Source organism: Heterodontus francisci, chromosome 18 (genome assembly GCF_036365525.1).
Source record: "Heterodontus francisci isolate sHetFra1 chromosome 18, sHetFra1.hap1, whole genome shotgun sequence".
NCBI classification, from domain to species: domain Eukaryota; kingdom Metazoa; phylum Chordata; class Chondrichthyes; order Heterodontiformes; family Heterodontidae; genus Heterodontus; species Heterodontus francisci.
This window is the reverse complement of record NC_090388.1, coordinates 71120291-71145311: the sequence shown is the minus strand read 5'-3', so window position 1 is coordinate 71145311 and position 25021 is coordinate 71120291. Positions and strand designations below refer to the sequence as shown.

The following is a 25021-nucleotide window of genomic DNA, read 5'->3' as shown; positions in this document are numbered from 1 at the left end:
ATTGAGGCGATCAAAAAGGCAATTAAGAACATTTTAAACCATGAATTCTGTCTTTCCAGGCTGTATCTACACCTCGCCAGGGTCACTGCATAGCTGGAAGAACTTCTTCAGTAAATCTGACAGGCTGTGAAGGCCTTGATCAGTTACACTGAAGAGCTCCAGCCATGACCATTAAGAGACTGCTGTTCAAAGCAATTCTTCTCTCAAGAGAGTGTTTTCACTGCTTGACAGCTGATTGCCAACTTCTTGGAAGGCTCTTCACCTGACCAGCACTTCAGTCAGCGTCAGCTGTGTATCCCTGCTGCCAGCCTTCGGCATGGCATGGGAGCAGCTTATGCATCTTAACCTTCCACCTCTGTTGAGGGGCAAGACCAGAAGCCACATCAATGCCAACTACTCCAGCAGCAGCAGGAGCAACACAAGCAGAGACAACAGCTACCGTCTCCTTAACCACATACCCCTCCACAGAGCAGATGGGATGGACACCAAGATCCAGCTGGAAGGAGGTCACACCCCCTACAGGCAGCAGCTCTCTCAACATGACAGAGCACCAGTACCACTTCAGAATGGTTTAGCCCCATGTGAATTGTTGATGGGACGAAGGTTGAAGATGCAACTTCCTAAACTTCCAAGAATACTCAAATCACAAGTGAGTGCATAAGACCTGGAAAAAGTGAGGGAGAGAGAGGATAGAGGAAGATCTAATCAATCAGAGAATTATGACAGATGTCACAGAACCAAAAACTTGACAGACATACAACCTGGAGAATCAGTTTAGGTGAGAGATCAGAGAAGGTATGGAGAAGTGATAGAACAATCACCATATCCATGATCATACATTGTCTGAACTGACCAAGGGATGATAAGAAGGAACAGAAGGTCCTCTTGTATTTGCTGCTTCTTTGGTATCACCACCAATCATCTCAAAGGTGGCTCTCATTCAGGAGGCTCAAGCTGTCATGGCAGGTTGCTGCAGGCATTTGCAATCTCCTGGATAGGACACCATTTGTAGTGGGTGACTGTCAGGCAGAGGTGTGAGAGTGAAACAGGCTGAGGATGAGTGTGTGTGTGTTGGCTGTTCAGATGGGGATGTGAGGTGCCTGGAGAGAGAAGAATGAGTGGAGCTGCAAGGTGTGTTAACTTGAGTGTTATGAAGGAGAATGCTGGGTACCTGAAAGTGTTACGCCCTCCTGAGGTCCTAGATCCTCTTGGTGCTCTGTCTCCAGGTTGGAGGGACCATGCTCCAGCTACTGACTTCCTCAGCCACTTTCATCCACGCTTGCTTGGTTAGAGAGCTTGTCCTCATCCTGGTGTCCTTGGGAGAGCTCACCTCTGCAGCCTCTCCGATCCCGCAGCAGAACCTCCAGGTAAGAGTGAGAGAGACCGGGGTGGGTTGGTGGGGGGGCGGGGGGGGGGGGCGGTGGGTGTGGGGGAAGCAGCCTTCCCAGTCTTCTGTCCATTCCTGCAGCCTCAAACATTCAACTGAGTCCTTGTAACCCATGCCATGGTGCATTTAATTAGACATCCTTCCTTTGACAGAATAGCCCTGTTACCCTGGTGCTCTCCCTAGTCCGGGGAGCCTTGGCAAAGCTCATCCAGTCGGAAATTGAGTTCCTGTCCCAGGGGCTAAGTGGACAGGATTCTGCCCGTTGTTTCTTTGTTAAGCATTGCCTCTGACATCCCAAAATCCTCACTTGGTCCCTTTAAATAGAAGTTCTGTTGCAACCAAAATTTTGATGCAAACTTGAAAGCATTCAAATTAAAAGCCAATGTCTGATGTGAATGTAGCTGTGCTGATGGATAGATTGGAATGTCATCCAGTGGAGGGATTTATAGATGAGACCGCATAGCAATCGTTTAGATATTGTTGTTCAGTGCAGACACAGAGCTACTCCTAGCAAGTGCAACAACTCTACTTTTTAAAATCATCAAATGTAAATAAATAAATAACAGCATGCATTTAGATAGCATCTTTAACATAATAAAATGTCACACGGTGCTTCACAGAAGCATTATCAAACAAAACTTGATACTGAACCACATAAAGACACACTAGGGCAGATGACAAAAGCTTAGTCAAAGAAGAAGGTCAGAAACAGGGCAATTTATTATGGGGAACAAAGAAATGGCTGACCAACTAAATGGATACTTTGGTTCTGTCTTCACAAAGGAGGACACAAATATCATACCAGAAATGTTGGGGAACACAGGACTTAGTGAGAGAGAGGAACTGAAGGAAATCAGTATAAGTAAAGAAATGGTGTTGGGGAAATTGATGGGATTGAAGGCCGATAAACCCCCAGGGCCTGATAGTATGCATCCCAGAGTACTTAAGGAAGTGACCCTAGAAATAGTGGATGCATTGGTGGTCATCTTCCAAGATTCTATAGACTCTGGAACAGTTCCTACAGATTGGAGAGTAGCTAATGTAACCCCACTATTTAAAAAGGGAGGTAGAGAGAAAGCAGGGAATTATAGACCAGTCAGCCTGACGTCGGTAGTGGGGAAAATTCTAGAGTCCACTATCAAAGATTTTATAGCAGAGCACTTGGAGAACAGTGGTAGAATCGGATTGAGTCAGCATGGATTTATGAAAGGGAAATCATGCTTGACAAATCTACTGGAATTCTTCGAGGTTTAACTAGTAGAGTTGATGAGGGGGAGCCAGTGGATGTGGTTTATTTGGACTTTCAGAAGTCTTTCGACAAAGTCCCACATAAGAGATTAGCGTGTAAAATTAAAGCGCATTGGATTGGGGTAATATATTGTGATGAATAGAAAATTGGTTGGCAGACAGGAAACAAAGAGTAGGGATAAATGGGTCTTTTTCCGAATGGCAGGCGGTGACTAGTGGGGTACCGCAGGGATCGGTGCTAGGACCCCAGCTCTTCACAATATATATTAATGATTTAGATGAGGGAACTAAATGTAATATCTCCAAATTTGGAGATGACACAAAACTGGATGGGAGGGTGAGTTGTGAGGAGGATGCAGTGAGGCTTCAGGGTGATTTGGACAAGTTGAGTGAGTGGGCAAATGCATGGCAGATGCAGTATGATGTGGATAAATGTGAGGTTATCCACTTTGGTAGCAAAAACAGGAAGGCAGATTATTATCTGAATGGCTGTAAACTGAGAGAGGGGAATATGCAGCGAGACCTGGGTGTTCTCATACACCAGTCGCTGAAGGTAAGCATGCAGGTGCAACAGGCGGTCAAAAAGGCAAATGGTATGATGACCCTCATAGCGAGAGGATTCGAGTACAGGAGCAGGGATGTCGTGCTGCAATTATACAGGGCCTTGGTGAGGCCACACCTGGAATATTGTGTGCAGTTTTGGTCTCCTTATCTGAGGAAGGATGTTCTTGTTATAGAGGGAGTGGAGCGAAGGTTTACCAGACTGATTCCTGGGATGACAGGACTGACATATGAGGAAAGATTGAGTCGGTTAGGATTATATTTGCTGGAATTCAGAAGAGTGAAGGGGGATCTCATAGAAACCTATAAAATTCTAACAGGACTTGACAGGGTAGATGCCGGAAGGATGTTCCCGATGGTGGGGGAGTCCAGAACCAGGGGTCATAGTCTAAGGATATGGGGTAAACCTTTCAGGACTGAGATAAGGAGAAATTTCTTCACCCAGAGAGTGGTGAGCCTGTGGAATTCGCTACTACAGAAAGGAGTTGAGGTGAAAACACTATGTTTTCAAGAAGGAGTCTAAAGGGATCAAAGGATATGGGGGGAAAGCGGGAACAAGTTACTGAGTTGGATGATCAGCCATGACCATAATGAATGGTGGAGCAGGCTCGAAGGGCCGAATGGCCTCCTCCTGCTCCTATTTTCTATGTTTCTATGTTTCTCCTGATTTACCTTTTAGTCATTCTCTGCTGTTCTTTATATTGTGACCAATCATCTTTGCACATTTATATGCTTTTCATTTAAGTTTGATGCTTTCATTAAATTCTTTAGTTAACCACAGTTAATCTGTTCTGGTGATATTATTGGAAATAAATATTGGTCAGGTCACCAGGAAAACTCCCCTGCTCATCTTTGAAATAGTGCCATGGGATCTTTTATGTCCATCTGAAAGAAAGTTTAACATCTCATTCAAAAGACAGCACCTCTACCAGTACAGAACTCCCTTGATGCTGCACTAGAGTGCCAATCTACAATTTGTGCTCAAGTCTTTGGAGTGAGGCTTAAACCTACAACTTTCTGACTCCGAAGTAAGAGTGCTACCACTAAGCTATGGTTATCCCCATGCTGGCTTTACCAAATGAGCTGTAAGATACATACCAAACTCAATAACCTATTGATACCAATGTCTCTTTGACAGTTGTCAATAGGTTAAAAAATGACCAATTGTCTTTATATGTGAGAACTATTTTTTCACATTATCTGGTCAAGTAATCAGTCTTTGATTTTAAAAATCTTTCATATGCTGAACATGTTGAGTATTTATTTACCAACTATTAGGGAAGAATGCATTTTGACAAAGGGATGCATGTGAAAATGGCATGAAGTAAACCCTTTGGCTATAAGTACTTGAAAGTTCAACCCTGTGTGAAATTTCATAACATTCTCCATCCTAGCAATGTAATACATTTCTTCATTTGAGCTAAATGACCTACTTCTAAAATCATAGCAATGAAATCAGTCTGTAATTTGATGCTATTTTGATGATACATATTCTATTTTGCAAAGGTTGCTAACAACAAATGTTTTCACTCATTCAAGTTCTGTCCATTTATAAATTTCACTTCTTCTTTAACACTATCATTGTCCTTTAAAATGCTGTTACGTCATGGGAACAGAGTTATTTGTTGTACTCATTTTGTACAGAATGCGTATGAAATCTCGTTTTCTCATGTTTATTTATGTTTAATGTCAAATAGATAGAAAGTTATGTGGCTGTAAGATAGAAAATGGTACAGAGAAAATAATTGCTGTCCCAAAGTAATGCTTGAAATTGTGCACAAAGGTTTAGTGGCAGCCTATGGTGCACTTGTAAATTCAAGTTCTTATGATTTATCTTCCTCAGCTAAAATTAATGATATTTTAAGCTTTTTAAAATTTCAGTGCATTTAAAGAGAAAAGGATCTTGCAGATATATTGACCCTTTTAGGACATCCCAAAGTGTTTCTCAGCTAATGAAGTACTTTTGAAGTATAGCCACTGTTGGAATGTAGGGAAACAAGGCAGCCCATTTGCACTTAGCAAGGTCCCTGAACAGTAGTGAATAAATAATCAGAAAATCTGTTTTAGTGGTCAGAATACGAGGAGAACTCCTCTGCTGTTCTTCAAAAGAATGCCATTGGATCTCTTACATCCATCTAAACAGGCAGATCAGGCTTCGGAACAGTCAGTCTAATGTCGCATCCAATAAAATTACACCTTCGGTCATTGAGCTTCATACTTCAGGCAACAATTTAGATTATGTAAGTAGTTAGCAAGATAATTTATTAAAATCATATATCATTATTGAACAGTGTAACAGTATACTTAAATTCACAATTTGTAAAGAGTCCCTTAATGTACGTTAAGAGGAATTACAAGTACTTTTGTAAGCTGGGTAGGCAATTGAATGTTGCATTTTGGTATTTGCAATTGTATTTTATTATATCCTGCAAATGTGTGTGAATTCTAGCATGCCAACACTTCTGACTAAGTCCCAATCACACAAAACAAATACAATGCGAACGCTTAGATTAGAACAAAAAGTAAAACAGAAATCATCAGGCTGGGTGCAATTTGTGCATAGATGCAAAATTTTTGGGTATCTAAAATAAAAATCCTCTAAGATCCACTAACATCTCGTCTAAAGGCATAGGGTACAATTCCACAACCGTGCACCAATCTCTGATACCATGCTTAAGGCATCAACACCACTATCTAACTGAGTCTGAGCTGCATTTCTACAATGGAAAGCATCACAGTTGAGCCTACATCTATCCAAGCCCACTGTCCACCCATATACTTTGCAGTGGGATAGCAATCAAGAGTGGGAATTCTGATCAATTTCCTCTCCTCGAGTCGGTAGGTATTCAATTGTATTACCCGATCACCACCTCAGGTAGAAATAGCAAACTATTCCAGCTACGATTAGCAAAGGTACCTTCTGCAGATTGAGCATGGTCTATTTCTGGTCTGTATGGTTGAGTCTCACACTGAGCCATTGGTGGATTGCTGCTTAAACTGGATTTATTTTTTTCCCACCAATTCCTAAAAGCATTGACTTCTACCTGAGGTACAACCCCACATACCTCAACTGATGTTTCCATGTGTTAGCCATGACTCAGTGGTAGCACTCTCACCTCCAGGGGCTTGAGTGCAAAATCTAGGCTGATACTCCAGTGCAGAGAGAGTACTGCACTGTTGAAGGTGCTGTCTTTTGGATGAGGTGTTAAACAAAGGCCCTATTTGCCCTGTCTGGTGGATGTAAAATATGCCATGGCACTATTTCAAAAAGGAACAGGAAAGATCCCATCCAGTGTCCTTCCTAATATTTATCCCTTAACCAAAACCTAAAAACAGATGGTCTTTATCTTATTGCTGTTTGTGGGATCTTGCTGTGTGACATTGGGTGCCACATTTCCTACACTAACACAATGTCATTGGATGTAAAGTGCTTTGAGACATCCTGAGGTCATGGAAGGTGCTACATAAATGCAAGTCTTTGTTTCCTTTAACATGTTACCATTCACAGTGTCAGCAAGTTTGATGTAATGGACATTACAGCTAAAGCATGCATATATTTGTAATACTTGTAACTGAACACTGAGAAAGAGCAAGAATCCTGTCTGACTTTCCTCTTCATAACTGGGTGCTGAGGGCAACTGTAAGGCTCAGTTCATCTGAGATTAGCTAACTTAGTATAGACCAGTGGTTGAATGCAGAAATAAATTGACTGACTCATAGAGTCATGAAATAAACGCACTGGACAATTGGGGCGTCCTCTAAAATGCAATATTATTTTACATTCTTGATAAAACATTCAGCTAAGATTAAACAGCAACAGGCACATAGATATCAACAATATGGTCACTGTTTGATGGAGGATGAGAGGACCAACACCATCACTCAAGTTGCTAATGTATAATTTCACAATTGTTGTTACTGCATCATGTTGCGATAAAAAGTGAAAAATGATTTTTATTTTGTTAATACAGCTTCTGCTACAGCAATGCATGGAGTTAGGAACGTAGGCATCGAAGTAGGATATTCAGCCCCTCAATCCTGTTCTGCCACTCACTTAGATCATGGCTGTTCTGTATCTTAACCCTGTCCACCTGCCTCGGTTTCATATCCCTTGGTACCCTTACCTACTAAAAATCTATCAATCTCAGTTTGGAAATTGACCCAGCCTCTATTGCTTTTTGAGGAGAGAGTTCCAGATTTCCAGTACGCTTTGTGTGAAGAAGTGCTTTCTGACATCACCCCTGAAATGCTTAGCTTCAATTTTAAGGCTATGTCCTCTTGTTCTGGACTTCCCCATCAGGTGAAATAGCTTCTCTCTACCCTATCAAATCTTATAATTATCTTAAACACCTTAATTAAATCACCCTTTGTTAATCTTCTATAACCAAGGGAATCAGAGTCTAGCCTATGCTATCCAATAGTCACTTGGTAGGACAGACCTTGAATATTGCTGAAAATAGAGACATGCTGTTGAAGCTTTTCATCTTGTACTCATCAGGACAGACACAAAAATGCTAAATTTCAAGGAAGCACCAATTTATACTGAATGAGAAAAGGGTGCTGTTTGGTTGGCTAGTCAACCCTGATTGGCTGAGGCATTGGCATGGAGAATACACCAGGGAACTATTGTCCCCCATGCTTTTGTTTATTTCAAAAAAGGCACAACACCTGGACATGTTGCTTTTGCTTGCAGAGGACAGATCCCTGCGCATGAACATATGTAGCTTCTAGCAAGAGCAAGTGAGCACATTGCAAACCTGACTGATAATCTTAAATTGGTTGTTAGTGTAATTCTTAGCACACTCGGGATTCTTCAGTAAGTGCTGTCCAATCGCGGACCCACATCTAATGTTAGACATTGGGCTGAATTTTACCGGCCCCTCGATGCTACAGGTTGCGATGCGGGGGCCTGTAAAATGCTGCGGGGAGAGACCCGCCTCGACCCGCGACGTCAAGAAGGGCCCGCCGCATATTACCGGCAGCCGCGGGACCTCTGTGCGGCCTCTCCGCTGCCTGGTGGTGGGGCCTTCATCAGCATATGTAAATAAACATGTAAAATATTTAAATAATCCTACCTGCAGGTGGCGGCCGTCCCACTCCGATATTATGGCCGCCGTTCGTGCTCCGTGCGCCTTTGGAACACCATACAGAGTTACGGGCGAGAACCTGGTAGGGAGGGGGCAGTAATAACATTTACAGGGTGGGAGGGGTGGAGGAGCAGGGAAATCGATCTTTATTGTATGTGGGGATGGTGGGAAGGGGTTGAAGGTCTGGGGGGAAAGTTCGGGTATGTGAACAACCAACTGATGGTCATTTCATTGCCTGGATTGACCATTGGAGGGGTTGGGGAAGGGCCTCCATCACTGATCTCTCAATATATTAAAAATCTTTTATTTTATACCCTTTAAAAATTAAACTTATTTGTGTGGGCTTAAAGCCCTTTATAAATGGCGCCGTGCCTGCGCAGTCACGCTGGACGCCGTTGCTGGGAACGCGGAGGCCGCCCCCTCTACGTCATCCGGGTGGCTGCTCCGCCCCCTCTATTTAAATGAGCCACCGTACGTAATGTCATGGGGGCTCGGGGACGGCGCATCCGCATGGGATGCACGCCGTTCTTAAGAGTGCGCCGCGGCAAACTGTGGCGCACTCATAAAATTCAGCCCATTGTGTTCACAAGTACACTACGCTTTCAGTCTGCCAGATCTTGCACAGTTTGTTCCAACTTAAAAACAAAGATCTTCAGCACAGAAGTCAAAGATTAATTCACAGTACCCCAATTTCCCAGTGGGTAAAGGCCCTGTCATGAGTAATACTGAACTTGTAGGCCAGATGACCTGAGGTATGTTTCCCACGCTGTATTGAGTAAGCTAAGCTCAATCAGGGCAACCGTTGAGGCAGTGCTTTGGTCTCAGCCCAGCTAGTTAACCAGGAGAAAGAAAATTAGTCAGGATTGCTCCTCCTGATTACTGTCCAGTGAACTGTGCTGAAAGGTATATGTGTGTGGATATCTTGTGAGGACAGGATCGACCCTCACTGTGATGTCCACCATAATCAACTAGCCGGCTGACACTCACTGGTTGGCGCCAAAAGAATGACCATTTTAAGACCACTGAGCTGTCTGCACTTGTGGAACTGATTTACCACACAGTTTAGTGCCTTCAGGAGAGTATGTGAGAATTTGAAAAAAGAGAATTAAAAACATTTCTTCACATTTGCTGGTCAAGTGAAGAGAGTCTGAACGTGAAGTACCCTTTAATTGTGAATGGCTACCAGATGTCTTTGAATCAAGTATAAGGATCCAATAAGCTGTGATCAAACTGTTGATACTAACGACAGACCGTGGATATTCATGAATTGTTGCTATCCAAAAGGAATCTATTGTTCACAAAGCCATTGAGTAACTATGTTACATAAACATTATAGAAAGTATATTCAGCTCTATCCATTACTTCTATCAGATTGTGATTATGAATATTTCACAAATGTTGAACTGTTCTATTTGCATATTCATGTAATCCATTTATTTGTGACATTGAGCTCATGATATTTCATGAACAGATGTTCTTTAGTCATTTTTTAATCCATGGTTATTCTTATGTGGATGTTTACCTGCAAGTAAGCCATAAAAATTCATCATGTTTGCTTCAGACACTCATGAACTGTCTACAATCAGTTTAGCTGGGATTGTAGGAATAAAAAGGTTTAGTGCAGAGCAGCACTTAACCTAATTCATATATAATGTTTTTTTCAAATGGACCCCTTATGTTGTCTGCTCAGGTCTGTTGCATTCTCAGCCACTATCATAATTGGATGGCGTTCCTGGATTTAGCATAGTGTCTGATTGATAATTTGACAGCACCATTACTGGTGCACACTGAACAAAACAACTCCTAAATGGAATAGCCTGATAAATAATTCACGCTAGTCTATTACAAATTCCACTCTTTTTTTGTAATCTTATTTCACATGGTTTCACTGAGCAGACTTTTCCGAGTCATTAGATAAAAATGTGACAGAGCGCTTGTTGTAGTGCCTTTATTATGTCATCTGTCACTGGGTAAAAAGCTGTGGAATCCCCTCCTGATCAGCAATTTCAATTTTAGGTCAGTTCATAACCTATTACCAATTATTGATCGCTCTGTGTTTCTGCTTGGGTAGATGGAGAATTAGGCTGCAAGCAAGGAATGAATCTTATGTATGTAGTACTTAGTAGTCTAAAAATCTCTGCTGTGAAGTGAAATCATTTTGAGGATGCAAAGCGAATGTAATATTGTGACGGAAGAGTCAGGGTGGAAGAGTCAGTTACTAGGGGACATAGGTTTAAGGTGAGAGGGGCAAAGTTTAGAGGGGATGTGTGAGGCAAGTTCTTTACACAGAGGGTGGTGAGTGCCTGGAACTTGCTGCCGGGGGAGATGGTGGAAGCAGGTACGATAGCAACGTTTAAGAGGCATCTTGACAAATAAATGAATAGGATGGGAATAGAGGGATACGGTCCCCGGAAGTGCAGAAGGTTTTAGTTTAGACAGTCATCAAGATCGGCGCAGGCTTGGAGGGCCGAATGGCCTGTTCCTGTGCTGTACTGTTCTTTGTTCTTTGGAAACCACACCTGCCAAATGAAACATATTAATTTCGTCAGATGGAACACTACTTGAACCTTTTTACTGGACATTGCCAGAACTAGTTTAAAAAAGACCACAGAGTTGGACAACTGAAACATGGCTGCACATTTGCATTCCAAGAGACAGTTGAACAGAAAGACAATGGAAGTGCTCAACACATATTCAATTAACAAGATTGGCCTGGGAAATCATAATAATCAACCTTCTTTATCTGTGTAAGAGCCAGAGCTCCACATCCTACCGAATATGACTCGAGAACTTTGAGAATCAACAACCATCGCAGATGATGTTGTTTCAAACAAAGAGCTGGTCACATGATTTACCTGCTGGCCAGACTGGGAACTGTATGAATTGTGCCTCACAGAAAAGTTTGGGCAGACTGCAATTTGAAGACCAAAGAGAAGGAAGCTCTCTCTCTCCTTGTCTCTCTCTCAAGCAAAGTCCCAGGGACCCACTGAAACAGCTTAAGCCTCAAGACAAAGGACCTCTTCAGCCATCTGGTACCAGAGAAGTAAGTTTGAAAATGTGCATTGGGCCGCAGCAGGAACTACAAGACCACAATTCCAACCAAGGACTTTGCAGCAAAACTAAAGAGAGTAACTGAATTCCATTTACTACTTCAATCCCCCCTTTAATCTTTTCTCCCCCTCTGTATCTATTTGTGTGTGTGTTTATCTTGTATGCATGCCAGCGTGATTGTGTTGCGTAGTTTAGTAATTTTAACTGGGTTAGAGTGATAAGGCTAATAAACTTACATCTTTCTTGTTTAAACCGGAGAAAACTTGTCTGGTTGGTTCATTTGTAATTACAATTAGAGAGCAGTGAGCAAGGACTCACTGAGGTGTTAAGCTAAAAATACTGTATTAAAAAAGATAAATCCTGTTACAGCCAAACCAGAAAGGGGGCAGGAGGGGAGCCTGAGACCCCTTCCTCACCTGGTTGTAACAAATACACTCTCCAGATCCTGAGGAAGCAGAAATTAGCCTGGAAGAATCCTTTCTGACCATGAATGACAGCACACTTTAGCCAACATACAAATGATTTAGGGTCATGTTTTTGTAATTTGTAGCCCTTTCACATGAACACAATTCAGAGCCAAATTAAGAATTCTTGGGACCCAAAGCACCAAGAACTTTCAGGGCTTTGCCACACCCCATCCCACAACCTCCCTGTGCCCCTCACCCGATCCATTAAAACATAAACATGCGGTAAAATGCATGAAGAAACAGGCCTGGAAAGTGTTTACTCACTGCATTAAGAAAATAATCATACCAGAATATACTACAATTAAATTTAAACTGATCCAGTAGTTGTATGCAGTTTTTCTGCACGAGGGTGAGTTTTACTGGTGGCCTTTTAGTGCCTGGAGACCCTGGGTTCATCTGCTCCTGATGCAATCCATAGCTCTTGTTCATTCTGTAAAACCTTGCTTGTTGCCTGAATTTCTAGCAGGATCTAGGTTCAGTTTTTTTAATGACTTCAGCTACAGAGGAAGAAAGACTGTCTGTCTATGCCATGTGCTATTGAGTCCATCATATCAACAGTCACACAGAATTGGTCAGCAATATCCTACTTGTGGATAAGTATTGTGGCATAATCACTCATTGCAAAGAGCCTGTGAACAACTCCAACTTGGCAGTTATCCTAGTCATACATCACACACCTTGCCGGAGACAGGTAGCAGCTGCCCCCTTGACAATTTCCAAAATATTCCAGTGATGTTAAACAACACAATTGAAAATGAAAATCATGTTGACCTATTCACAGTTATGTAATCAATTCTTTTGCCAGTTTGAACACCATAATAATCCTGTGTAATGATCTGACATGTGGAAGGAAGTAGAGATAAGTTGCTGGGAAGACTTGTACCATCTTTGAAACTTCAAGTTTGACACTTCAGTTATTCAAAGGAACAGGTATGAAACTGTCCTGTATGACCATATAGTGAAGCATCTATGGTGTCAGAGGTTCTGAGGTAGGGTTGTGGATGGACGATGTTGCAAAGTTGGAAGCAAGCACACTTGCTGATGTAGAGTTGAAGATAAATGGATCAAGGGTATGTTTTTTGAGGAGGGGGGTGATGATGGTGGTCATGAAGGAGAGAGGGACGTGCTGGAGGAAAGGGAAACATTGGCAATGCCAGATAGCATAGGAGCCAAGAAGAGGTGACAAGTGATCAGGAATTCAAATTCCATGGTTGCCTCCGACGTCTGAACGAAGGTTAATATCAGCATGCTATTCTAACGTTGGAGCATAATCTTGCTTTAATCTAATATCTATACATCCACCTCCAGCAAGGGCCACTGGATCACAATTAGGAGTGGTAATGCTGGTTGATTTTTCCCATGCAAAGGCACTGAGATCACCTAACTGCACAGGTCTTGCACAGTTTTTTAATTGAACTTTCAAAAGTTTCAGTCGGTTTTGACAAGATGCTGAAAGGCTTAATTTCACTCTTTCTAGTAATTGCACAGTATGCTTACTTTACAGAGCTACAAACATGAGGAGATGTCATGAATTATTCCAGAGCACTTTGTTTCATTAATGGACTGAGTAGTAATACATTATAATAATAAACAGCACTTGTTGGTGTAATGTGGAACAGTTGAAAATGTCTCACCTTATTCGACCCTATCAAAATACAGTTGTGGTTTGTTGTGGCAATTTGTGCTCACTTTGTGCTTGGTAAGAAGGCAAAAATATGTGGTAAATTGCCTTGACAATTATGAGGATTTATCCTAAGGGAGAACATTAATGTATGCAATGTTCTGTCTGAAGCATCTATAGCCTTAACACATTGAATAACAAGTAAATAATATCGTTCCACATTCCTACACGAATGGCCATTGAAAATTCAAATGAATTCCTAGTGCTTATCAAATCAAAAAATATTCTTGGCTCACCTGACAAAATTTAAATCTTTAAGTATTGTAATCTTAGAAACAATGGGCTGGATTCTATGTTGCTACAGCCGAAAACGGTGTCAGCTGTAAAAGATGGCGGCCCGCACGCGTGGGTTTCACTCGACGGAGCCACTGCGATCTGATTAACAAGGCCAGGATGGACCGCGCCCCCGTCCCCGATGACGTAAGGGGGCGGGTGAGCTGTCCCCGCTAATGGCATCCAGCGCTACTGTGCAGGCATCAGTGCCATTTTTAAAGGGCTTACAGCCTTTATTGACAGATTACATTATTAAAGGGATAGTGCATGTGAGCTTATTAAAAATAATTGCAGATATATTCCCAGCCCCTCTCCCACTCCCCCAATAGCATTACATGTCATTCTTGCCCTCTCCCCCCCACCAAATATACCTTGAATATATGACCTTTCCCCCCCACAAAGTTCAGAACCTTTTACCTTTACCCCTTCTCATCACCCACTAGACCAATCAAGTAGGTTTGACCCCGCTCCCTCCCTCACTGATAAACTTACCTCCTCCCCCCTCCCTACAGGTAGTGTGCCTCGTTTCCCCGGACGGGGATCTGAAGGTGCGTCAGTGCCAGCCGCCAAGATGAAGATCATGGCGGCTCTTCATGAGTTGACAGGAAATTCATTAATGCAGGTAAGTTAATTATTTTACATATTTAAATTGAGGTCCCGTCGCTGAGTGGCGGTGGGGGGTGGGGGGGCACCACAAGGCCTCGCTGCTGCCAGCAAGATTGGGATGGGCCCTGTCAACGTTGAGGTCCGTGGCGGGCCCCATCTGGGGCAACCTTCATGCACCCCCCCCCCAACCCCGTCACAGATCCCGGCATTGAGGCCCCTATAACATCCAGCCCATATTTTCTGTTGAATATTGCAAAAAAGAAAAATCAGACAGACGGTATTTCTTAAATGGTGAGAGGTTGGGAAGTGTTGATGTTCAAAGGGACCTGGGTGTCCTTGTTCATGAGTTACTAAAAGCTAGCAATCAGGTGCAGCAAGCAGTTAGGAAGGCAAATGGTATGTTGGCCTTCACCGCAAGGGGTTTTGAGTACAGGAGTAAAGATGTCTTGCTGCAATTGTATAGAGCCCTGATGAGACTGCACCTGGAGTATTGTGTACAGTTTTAGTCTCCTTATTTAAGGAAGGATATACTTGCCATTGAGGGAGTGCAACAGAGGTTCACTAGACTAATCCCTGGGATGACGGGATTGTCTTATGAGGAGAAATTGAGGAAACTGGACCTGTATTCGCTAGAGTTTTGAAGAATGAGAGGTGATCTCATTGAAACTTACAAAATTCTTACAGGGTGTGACAGGGTGGATGGAGATAGGATGTTTCCCCCAGCTGGTGAGTCTTGAACCAGGGGACATAGTCTCAGAACAAGGGGTAGGCCATTTAAAACTGAAATGAGAAGGAATTTTTTTCACTCAGAGGCTGGTGAATCTGTGGAATTCTCTAGCCCAGAGGGCTGTGGAAGCTCAATCATTGAGCATGTTCAAGACAGAAATCAATAGATATCTGACGTCAATGGATATTAGGATAGCACAGGAAAGTGGCAGTGAGGTAGCTGGTCAGCCATGATCTAATTGAATGGCGGAGCAGGCTCGATGGGCTAAATAGCCTACTCCTGTTCCTATGTTCCTATGTAAAAAAAAGCAAATGTCTGAAGAGTCTCGATTTTAATCCAACCCTGTGATAAAACATAAAGTAGGTAGATGGGTTACCGTCAGGGGAAGGAAAGGGAACCAGCAGGCAGTGCAGGGATCCCCTGTGGCCGTTTCCCTCAACAACAGGTATACCGTTTTGGATACTGTTGGGGGGGACGACTTACCAGGGGTAAGCAATGGGGTGCAGGTCTCTGGCACAGAGTCTGTCCCTGTTGCTCAGAAGGGAAAAGGGAAGAGGAGCAGAGCATTAGTCATTGGGGACTCCATAGTTAGGGGAACAGATAGGAGGTTCTGTGGGAACGAGAGAGACTCACGGTTGGTGTGTTGCCTCCCAGGTGCCAGGGTACGTGATGTCTCCGATCGTGTTTTTGGGATCCTTAAGGGGGAGGGGGAGCACCCCCAAGTCGTGGTCCACATAGGCACCAACGACATAGGTAGGAAGAGAGATGGGGATTTAAGGCAGAAATTCAGGGAGCTAGGGTGGAAGCTTAGAGCGAGAACAACCAGAGTTGTTATCTCTGGGTTGTTGCCTGTGCCACGTGCTAGCGAAGAGAGGAATAGGGAGAGAGAGGAGTTGAACACGTGGCTGCAGGGATGGTGTAGGAGGGAGGGTTTTGGTTTCCTGGATAATTGGGGCTCTTTCTGGGGTAGGTGGGACCTCTACAAACAGGATGGTCTTCACCTGAACCAGAGGGGTACCAATATCCTGGGGGGGAGATTTGTTAGTGCTCTTCGGGGGGGTTTAAACTAAATCAGCAGGGGAATGGGAACCTAAATTGCAGTGCCAGTGTACAGGCTGTTGAGAGTAGTGAGGTAGGGGATAAGGTTACAGGGACGCAAGAGGGCACTGGCAAGCAAGAACTTGGTTTAAAGTGTGTCTACTTCAACGCCAGGAGCATCCGGAATAAGGTGGGTGAGCTTGCAGCATGGGTTGGTACCTGGGATCCTGATGTTGTGGCCATTTCGGAGACATGGGTAGAGCAGGGGCAGGAATGGATGTTGCAGGTTCCGGGATTTAGATGTTTCAGAAAGAACAGAGAAGAGGGTAAAAGAGGGGGGGGTGTGGCATTGTTAATCAAGGAAAGTATTACAGCGGCAGAAAGGACGTTTGAGGACTCGTCTACTGAGGTAGTATGGGCCGAGGTTAGAAACAGGAGAGGAGAGGTCACCCTGTTGGGAGTTTTCTATAGACCTCCGAATAGTTCCAGAGATGTAGAGGAAAGGATAGCGAAGATGATTCTCGACAGGAGCGAGAGTAACAGGGTAGTGGTTATGGGGGACTTTAACTTTCCAAATATTGACTGGAAATACTATAGTTCGAGTACTTTAGATGGGTCTGTTTTTGTCCAGTGTGTGCAGGAGGGTTTTCTGACACAGTATGTGGACAGGCCAACCAGGGGCGATGCCACATTGGATTTGGTACTGGGTAATGAACCCGGCCAGGTGTTCGATTTAGATGTAGGTGAGCACTTTGGCGATAGTGATCACAATTCGGTTAGGTTTACCTTAGCGATGGGCAGGGACAGGTATATACCACAGGGCAAGAATTATAGCTGGGGGAAAGGAAATTATGACGCGATTAGGCAAGATTTAGGATGTGTAGGATGGGGAAGGAAACTGCAGGGGATGGGCACAAACGAAATGTGGAGCTTATTCAAGGAGCAGCTAATGCGTGTCCTTGATAAGTATGTACCTGTCAGGCAGGGAGGAAGTTGTCGAGCAAGGGAGCCGTGGTTTACTCAAGAAGTTGAAGCGCTTGTCAAGAGGAAGAGGGCGGCTTATGTTAGGATGAGACGTGAAGGCTCAGTTAGGGCGCTTGAGAGTTACAAGCTAGCCAGGAAGGATCTAAAGGGAGGGCTAAGAAGAGCAAGGAGAGGACACGAGAAGTCATTGGCGGATAGGATCAAAGAAAACCCTAAGGCTTTCTATAGGTATATCAGGAATAAACGAATGATAAGAGTTAGAACAGGGCCAATCAAGGATAGTAGTGGGAAGTTGTGTGCGGAATCAGAGGAGATAGGGGAAGCGTTAAATGAATATTTTTCGTCAGTATTTACAGTAGAGAAAGAAAATGTTGCCGAGGAGATTACTGAGATACAGCCTACTAGGCTAGATGGGATTGAGATTCACAAGGAGGAGGTGTTAGCAATTTTGGAAAGAGTGAAAATAGATAAGTCCCCTGGGCCAGATGGGATTTATCCTAGGATTCTCTGGGAGGCCAGGGAGGAGATTGCAGAGCCGTTGTTGTTGATCTTCAAGTCGTCATTGTCGACAGGAGTAGTGCCGGAGGACTGGAGGATAGCAAATGTTGTCCCCTTGTTCAAGAAGGGGAGTAGAGACAGCCCTGGTAATTATAGACCTGTGAGCCTTACTTCGGTTGTGGGTAAAATGTTGGAAAAGGTTATAAGAGACAGGATTTATAATCATCTTGAAAAGAATAAGTTCATTTGCGATAGTCAGCACGGTTTTGTGAAAGGTAGGTCGTGCCTCACAAACCTTATTGAGTTTTTCGAGAAGGTGACCAAACAGGTGGATGAGGGTAAAGCCGTGGATGTGGTGTATATGGATTTCAGTAAGGCGTTTGATAAGGTTCCCCACGGTAGGCTATTGCAGAAAATACGCAAGTATGGGGTTGAAGGTGATTTAGAGCTTTGGATCAGAAATTGGCTAGCTGAAAGAAGACAGAGGGTGGTGGTTGATGGCAAATGTTCATCCTGGAGTTTAGTTACTAGTGGTGTACCGCAAGGTTCTGTTTTGGGGCCACTGCTGTTTGTCATTTTTATAAACGACCTGGATGAGGGTGTAGAAGGGTGGGTTAGTAAATTTGCGGATGACACGAAGGTCGGTGGAGTTGTGGATAGTGTCGAAGGGTGTTGTAGGGTACAGAGGGACATAGATAGGCTGCAGAGCTGGGCTGAGAGATGGCAAATGGAGTTTAATGCGGAGAAGTGTGAGGTGATTCACTTTGGAAGGAGTAACAGCAATGCAGAGTACTGGGCTAATGGGAAGATTCTTGGTAGTGTAGATGAGCAGAGAGATCTTGGTATCCAGGTACATAAATCCCTGAAAGTTGCTACCCAGGTTAATAGGGCTGTTAAGAAGGCATATGGTGTGTTAGCCTTTATTAGTAGGGGGATCGAATTTCAGAGCCACGGGGTCATGATGCAGCTGTACAAAACTCTGGTGAGGCCGCACCTGGAGTATTGCGTGCAGTTCTGGTCACCGCATTATAGGAAGGATGTCGAAGCTTTGGAAAGGGTGCAGAGGAGATTTACTAGGATGTTGCCTGGTATGGAAGGAAGGTCTTACGAGGAAAGGCTGAGGGACTTGGGGTTGTTTTCGTTAGAGAGAAGGAGGAGGAGAGGTGACTTAATAGAGACATACAAGATAATCAGAGGGTTAGATAGGGTGGATAGTGAGAGTCTTTTTCCTCGGATGAGGATGGCAAACACGAGGGGACATAGCTTTAAGTTGAGGGGTGAAAGATATAGGACAGATGTCAGAGGTAGTTTCTTTACGCAGAGAGTAGTAGGGGCGTGGAACGCCCTGCCTGCAACAGTAGTAGACTCGCCAACTTTAAGGGCATTTAAGTGGTCATTGGATAGACATATGGATGTAAATGGAATAGTGTAGGTCAGATGATCGGCGCAACATCGAGGGCCGAAGGGCCTGTACTGCGCTGTAATATTCTAATTCTAATATAAACTGAAGCTCCCAAACATTGCATTGTGACCTTCGGTTCATGCTTGCGGTTCTCCACATGGCTGAATGACTGATTTAATTCCCATCATGGGACATTTCCAGACAGAGACCAAGGGAGAGAACAAACTGCAGTTGCAACAAATCTCCAATATGTCTGATGCAGCAAGAAAAAAACATTCAATATATCCCAAATAACTTCTACGTTTCAATCACAATTGTGGATCGCACAATCTGATCATTTAATTCACCTTGCTGCTAATTCTAGTAGTTGCCAGTTTGGTAGAAAAACTAAATTAGACAGGGTGGGTTCTAGAATTTTTTCATATTTTTCCAGTTTCCAAAAATAAAAGAAGCCACACTGGGCACAGAAAGTGGTAAGGAAAATATCTTTGCTACTATCATAATTTAAAATAGTTCATAAAACACAGCCAAAAATGCAGTAGTTACTTGACTAAAATAATATGCATTTATTAATAATTTAGCCTTCCCAGTCCTTGTATTCTTTTATAAATTCTGTAGCACTATGTACTGTTTAAATAACTGAAAAATGCTACTATTTGGAGCTACTTTTTTTTTACAAAACATTTTGGTGTAAGACTATAAGAGATGAAAGAAAAATACAAACGCAGTGTTAAATCCATGCAGCATTGTGTAATAAATAATGTACGTCTAAGGCCCGTCAGCTTTGCTGATGGAAAATCTGAGTTGAGTTTTTGCAGTGTTCTCTGGTCTACAGAGGGTTAATTATACTGTGGAAAGTAAAGTGATCAGACGCGCTCTGTGGGGTTAACGAGCTCACCCTTTTCTTTTTACCCCCTGTGCAGTTTTACGTAACTGACTTGTGATGTTTTATTGTTTGAACAATTGCTCACATGAAACTCCTGTCACGTCCCATTCTCTGAGACAATATGTTTGCCAGTCTGTATAACACTAGGGTCAGCTGGCAGGAGGTCTGTCCTGCTGTCAGTGAATTATTCACTTCATTGCTGTGGTCTACATGCTGGGTCACTGGTATACAGCACGGGTTCATGACATTATTCATCACAAGGCCCTTTCGTCCTCCCGGTTGGGAGGTTCTCTTTCCGCCATTACTCGCTCAGGTTTTAACAAGACACTGCATTCTTTCGAACTTCCCCTGGGCAGCAGTCCTTTTTAGCACTTGTAGACAGTAAAATGGCAATAATAGAAGAGACTGTGTCAATGTTAGTAAGCAAAGTTGCAGAGTTGGTGGAATGATGATCAAATGCGGTAAAGAACCACAGACAGAACCTGAGGGAAGAAAACTTTTAAATAATAGGGTGTAAATGACATTTTTTTAGTGGAATGAAGTAGGTATTTACAAGGGACAGATGTTGGAAGAGTTTATATGGCTTCATGTCATTTTGATGGGCATAGCAGAAAACGGAGAAGGCGATTCAACCTTTTTGTTCAAAATCGCTTGGAGGCATGACCCATGCATTAAGTTCATTTACCCTGAGCTTTGTGCAGGTGCTGAGGAACTTCCCACTGTGTGAATGGTCTCAGTGCTGTCTAAGTGTCTAGGGTTTCCAGGACACCCCCAAGGGGATGATTTCTTTTGGTCCACGTGTGTGTAGCAACATGGTAAACAAATGTGGGAAGGCTTCCCCTGGCTGTCATTTATACTGCAATGAAAAATGTGTTCAAACAAATAATGTGCTTATGCTTATGCTCAGAATAGTGACAAGGGGAAACCTTCCTCCCGTTGGTTGTCATGTCTGTGCTTGCAGCTTAGAGGTTATCTCCACAGGGATGGCTGTTCCAACAGTAATTGGCTTCTAAAGCAGACAGCTTGCTCAATCATTTTGGGTTGAAAATATTTTGAAACCAATATATTAGCAGGGTCTCAGTGGTAGCAATCTCCCCTCTGAGTCTATGTTTGTGGGTTCAAGTCCCACTCAAGAGACTTGAGCATCACAATTCAAACTGACTCCCCAGTGCAGTACTGAGGGAATGTTACACTGTCGGAGGTACTGTCTTTTGGACAAGGCATTAAACCAGTCTGCTCTCTCAGGTGGATGTAACTATTTTGAAGAAGAGCAGAAGAGTTCTCTCCAGTATCCCGCCCAATATTTATCCCTCAACTAACAGCACTAAAACAGATAGTGCTGGAAGTTTCGTGAAACTTTTGGGCAGGGGGGTCATGTTTCACGACCTGCCTTCTCCAGCTCCGCTCAAGGTGGTCATCATGTACATTTGGTGCACCCATCTCACCTGCATGATTGTAGCATGTGGCCGAGCAGGACCCACACTGCTTCCTTTTTTGCAGTTCCAGCTGCCTCTACAATCAGCAAGGGGCCGAATAGTGTTGTGCAGAGACCACATGGTATCTTCTTAAGGGCAGGCTGTCTCTCTTCAAGGAAAGCAGCACTGAATAATATTGGTGTGAGGATGCAGCATCATTTTCTGGCAAATCCAGGAACTCACCACAACACCTCCAAAAACACTGTACACTACTCTCAGACAGTTTGCAATAGCAGAAGTTCATAAAAATTACCTTACTTGCAATTTGGGTGCCTGGCCCTTTAAGGAATGCTAGTACGGGGCCTATCTTGCAGTTTCACATTTGTTGTTTGCTGAGTGATTGACAAATTTTTTGCCTGGCCATGCATGGCCCAAATATGATATCCTGGCAGAAATAAAAACAAAAACTGCTGGCAAATACTCAGCAGGTCTGGCAGCATCTGTGGAGAGAGAAGCAAAGTTAGCGATGATAAAAGGTCACAGACCTGAAACATTAACTTTGCTTCTCTCTCCACAGATGCTGCCAGACCTGCTGAGTATTTGCCAGCACTTTTTGTTTTTATTTCAGATTTCCAGCATCTGCAGTATTTTGCTTTTATTATTATGGTATCTTGGTGTTGCAAAGCTGGTTAGGCTTTGTGATGTCAGGCGTACGTGGCTGAGGCCCCTGTGTGCCCTCTTTACCTGATAGAATGCCGCACGGGCCGTGCACAAAGCAGCCAGCAGTGCCAAGCACCTAAGCAAAGCAGCACTTGAGCAAGGAATTTCTCACCCAATATCTAGTCATTATCATATTGCTGTTTTTGGGGTCTTGCTGTTGCAAAGTAGTTGGTGTTTCCTATTTTACGACAGTGACTATAGTTCAAAAAGTGCTTCAGTACTGTAAACTACTGTAAAGCACATTGGGATGTCCTGAGGTTATTAAAAGGGCTTTTAAAATGCAAGTTCTTTCTTCTAACAAGGCTGCTATATAACCCAAGAGCACTTCATTAAAGGTTGCTTCATTAAGGGAGGCTCAATAATAGAATGTTCCTATTTGCAAGGGGTGCCTTGCTAACTGATCAAGTAACAATACAAACATTCTACCACACAACTATCACATCTAGAGATGAATCAGACAAAAGTTTGTATTTTTCCTGATGTCCTAGGAAGTCATGAATGTTTCAAGTAGCAGACTGAGTGATCTGGCAGAACATTTAATTAGAGGTCAAAGATGTAATGAGTTAAAGGAAAATGACTGTATAAAAAAATTATAGAATGTCATGACTATCTGATCTCTTGCGGCATTGCTTATGAGTAGCTGGGGGTCTGCAGTATGGTTATGATGTTTAATGGCAATGAAAGAGCTGTGTTAACCTAGCCTGTCCCTTAAGGCCACAGCTCAACTACACACTGTGGCGAAGTGGTCTCAACTGGTAAGTCCAAGTAATTGTAGCTGTTTGTCAACTTCTGTGGTTAATTAGTTGTTGCGGGTGGTAGATTTTAGCTGCAGATCAGAAGAACCTCGAATGAAATGGCTTCCTTTCTTTCTCTTTCTTTAGGATTGTCTTGCACTTGTAATAAAATGAGATATATAGATTTGCTGGAACTATGGTAGCAGTTCCAAGCGGAATCAAAAATACATTTTATCAGCTCTGTTATTTATTGTTATACTTTTTCGCTCCAATGCTCTCAAAGTTCTGTCCCTTCCTGATTTCAGAGTGGGTGTTTCAATTAGCATCAGAGACCTGAGAGATGGAGAGGAAAAATCATCCATGGGCCCAATGGCTGATCGCTTTTGGCACAAAGTGTGAACATTGGCTGAGGGCAACATCACGTTGGCTGCGATGCCCCCTCAAAGTTGGGTAGCAGATGGTGAAGAATGCCCACTTGGATAAGGTTCCTGAGGTTAGTCAGAGCCTGTGGAAATGTAAGCCAGTAAAGTTCAGTGACTTCAGGAAAAAGGGTGGAAACTTGAAAAATAAATTAAAGTAAGCACAGAAATATGATGCAAGTCATTGGAGCATGGCTTAGAATCAACTTCATCATGAAGATGGAATGTCTGCAAGCCAGTCTTGTTCCTTATATTTGTTTTTAAATGTCTAACAGAGGGGTTCATTCCTGTTCACTGCTACAACAATAATGAGCAGGAGAGAAAGCAAACTATACATACAAGAATGAACCTCCAGACTAAAGTAATGCATGGAAAGGAGGTCTTCAGAAAAACATCGACACAGTGGAGGTTTCATATTACATAGACCAATAATCAAAAAATTCTCAGTATTGCAGTTTTCCAAATGGGTGAACTTGCAAAATATCATACAATAAAAAAATTCTTCCTTGGTCATCAAGTACAATAATCATTGCTTGCCATTCTGGGAGGCCCAGCAGTAAGGGAGTTACAAGGCTGTATTTTATGGGCCTCCTCAGGATGGGAACAAAGATGGGGGCTCCCATAACATTGCGTCGGAAGGTGGGGGGGCGGATTTCCTATCACCTTCCTGATGCCTTCCAATTTAGTCTGGGGTGGGGAAGACTGAGGAAAGCCTTCCTGCTCCAGGCCAATTGAGGCCCTTAAGTGACCAATTAATGCCCATTTAAGCGCCTCTTCCTGCATCTGCCTCAATTTAATGGAAGGTAGAGGGACCTGTCGCCACGGGTAGACACCACCAGGTAAAATCTGGCGGCCTCCTAGAGCAGTCGGGGGGCCCTCCATTGGGGCAACCGCAGGCCCCCGAAGGGCCAGCCCCAAAAGCGATCGCCACCACCCCCCACACGGGAAGACACCCCACCCTCACTAATCCCACCAAATACCCCATCAGTGATGCCTACCTGAATGGCTCTGGCGACCCCAACCCCACTTACTTCTCTGGGGATCTTCAGACTCTTTGGTACAGCTGGATCACTTGCAGTACCGGTAGTGGCCACTGCTCCCAGTGGCGCTGCCGGTACTGCAGAGCTGCCGGCCTTCTGATTGGCCAACAGCTCTTGGAGGCGGGAGCTCGTCCCTTAAAGAGATGGCATCCAAGCCAGCGGGCAGCTAATTGCCTGCCGGCCGTGGAATTGCAACCGGGGTCCGACGGAGGGCCAAGGTGGGGTCTTCCCCCACCTTCCGGCCTGCTGCAGGGACCCCCGTCTTCAGAACAAAATCCAGCCCACAGTGTGAGCACCAAGGTATGCTGTCCCAAAGCACAGAACAACACAGATACAATGGCATCATAACATAAAAAAGGCATGGACAAGAAAGAGTACATGGAAAGGAAAGACAAGCAATTTTATAGACTATGCTAATAAAAATTAGAGTTTCTACTTATTTTATGCACACCTCAGTGTTCCTTATCTGGTGTCTTGCTATTGGAGCATCAATATCTGAAAGACCTTGGGTTAAATATGTTGTATAAAAATAGTTATATTATTAACTCTACCTTACTCATTCCTGAGCAGATGTGTATTACTGATGTCATGCCAACTTGCTTTGTTGAATGATAGTTTTCCTTAATCCATTGACTGGAGATCTGAATTTATGTTTTTTGAAGAAATTTAAGAGAGAACAGATGAAGGATGACTTTGCTGGCAGCTTAGGATGGCCACCTAATTTGCAACACTGTATCCTACATTGGAAGGCCTGTGAGGAGGGAGAGGAAATGTCTGCTCATGCGCCAGCAAGAACT

The 25021-nt window shown here is 43.5% G+C and overlaps 1 protein-coding gene and 1 long non-coding RNA gene across 9 annotated transcripts in view; one reads left to right on the top strand and one right to left on the bottom strand.

The window, feature by feature from the left end:
* Nucleotides 1-25021, top strand: part of LOC137379717 (uncharacterized) — a 199747-nt gene that overhangs the window by 19462 nt on the left and 155264 nt on the right. Inside the window, exon 2 of the long non-coding RNA XR_010976894.1 lies at nucleotides 23071-23258. This is a non-coding gene — a long non-coding RNA (uncharacterized lncRNA). The remainder of the gene's footprint in view (nucleotides 1-23070; nucleotides 23259-25021) is intronic.
* The window catches only part of prickle1b (prickle homolog 1b), a 493868-nt gene that overhangs the window by 431330 nt on the left and 37517 nt on the right, over nucleotides 1-25021 (bottom strand). For 6 of the 8 annotated variants that reach the window (XM_068050957.1, XM_068050954.1, XM_068050955.1 and 3 more), the window contains exon 2: nucleotides 8272-10802. The exons of the other annotated variants lie outside the window; for them this stretch is intronic. The gene's annotated coding sequence lies outside the window, so the exon portion shown is untranslated. The remainder of the gene's footprint in view (nucleotides 1-8271; nucleotides 10803-25021) is intronic. 8 annotated transcript variants of the gene reach the window in all.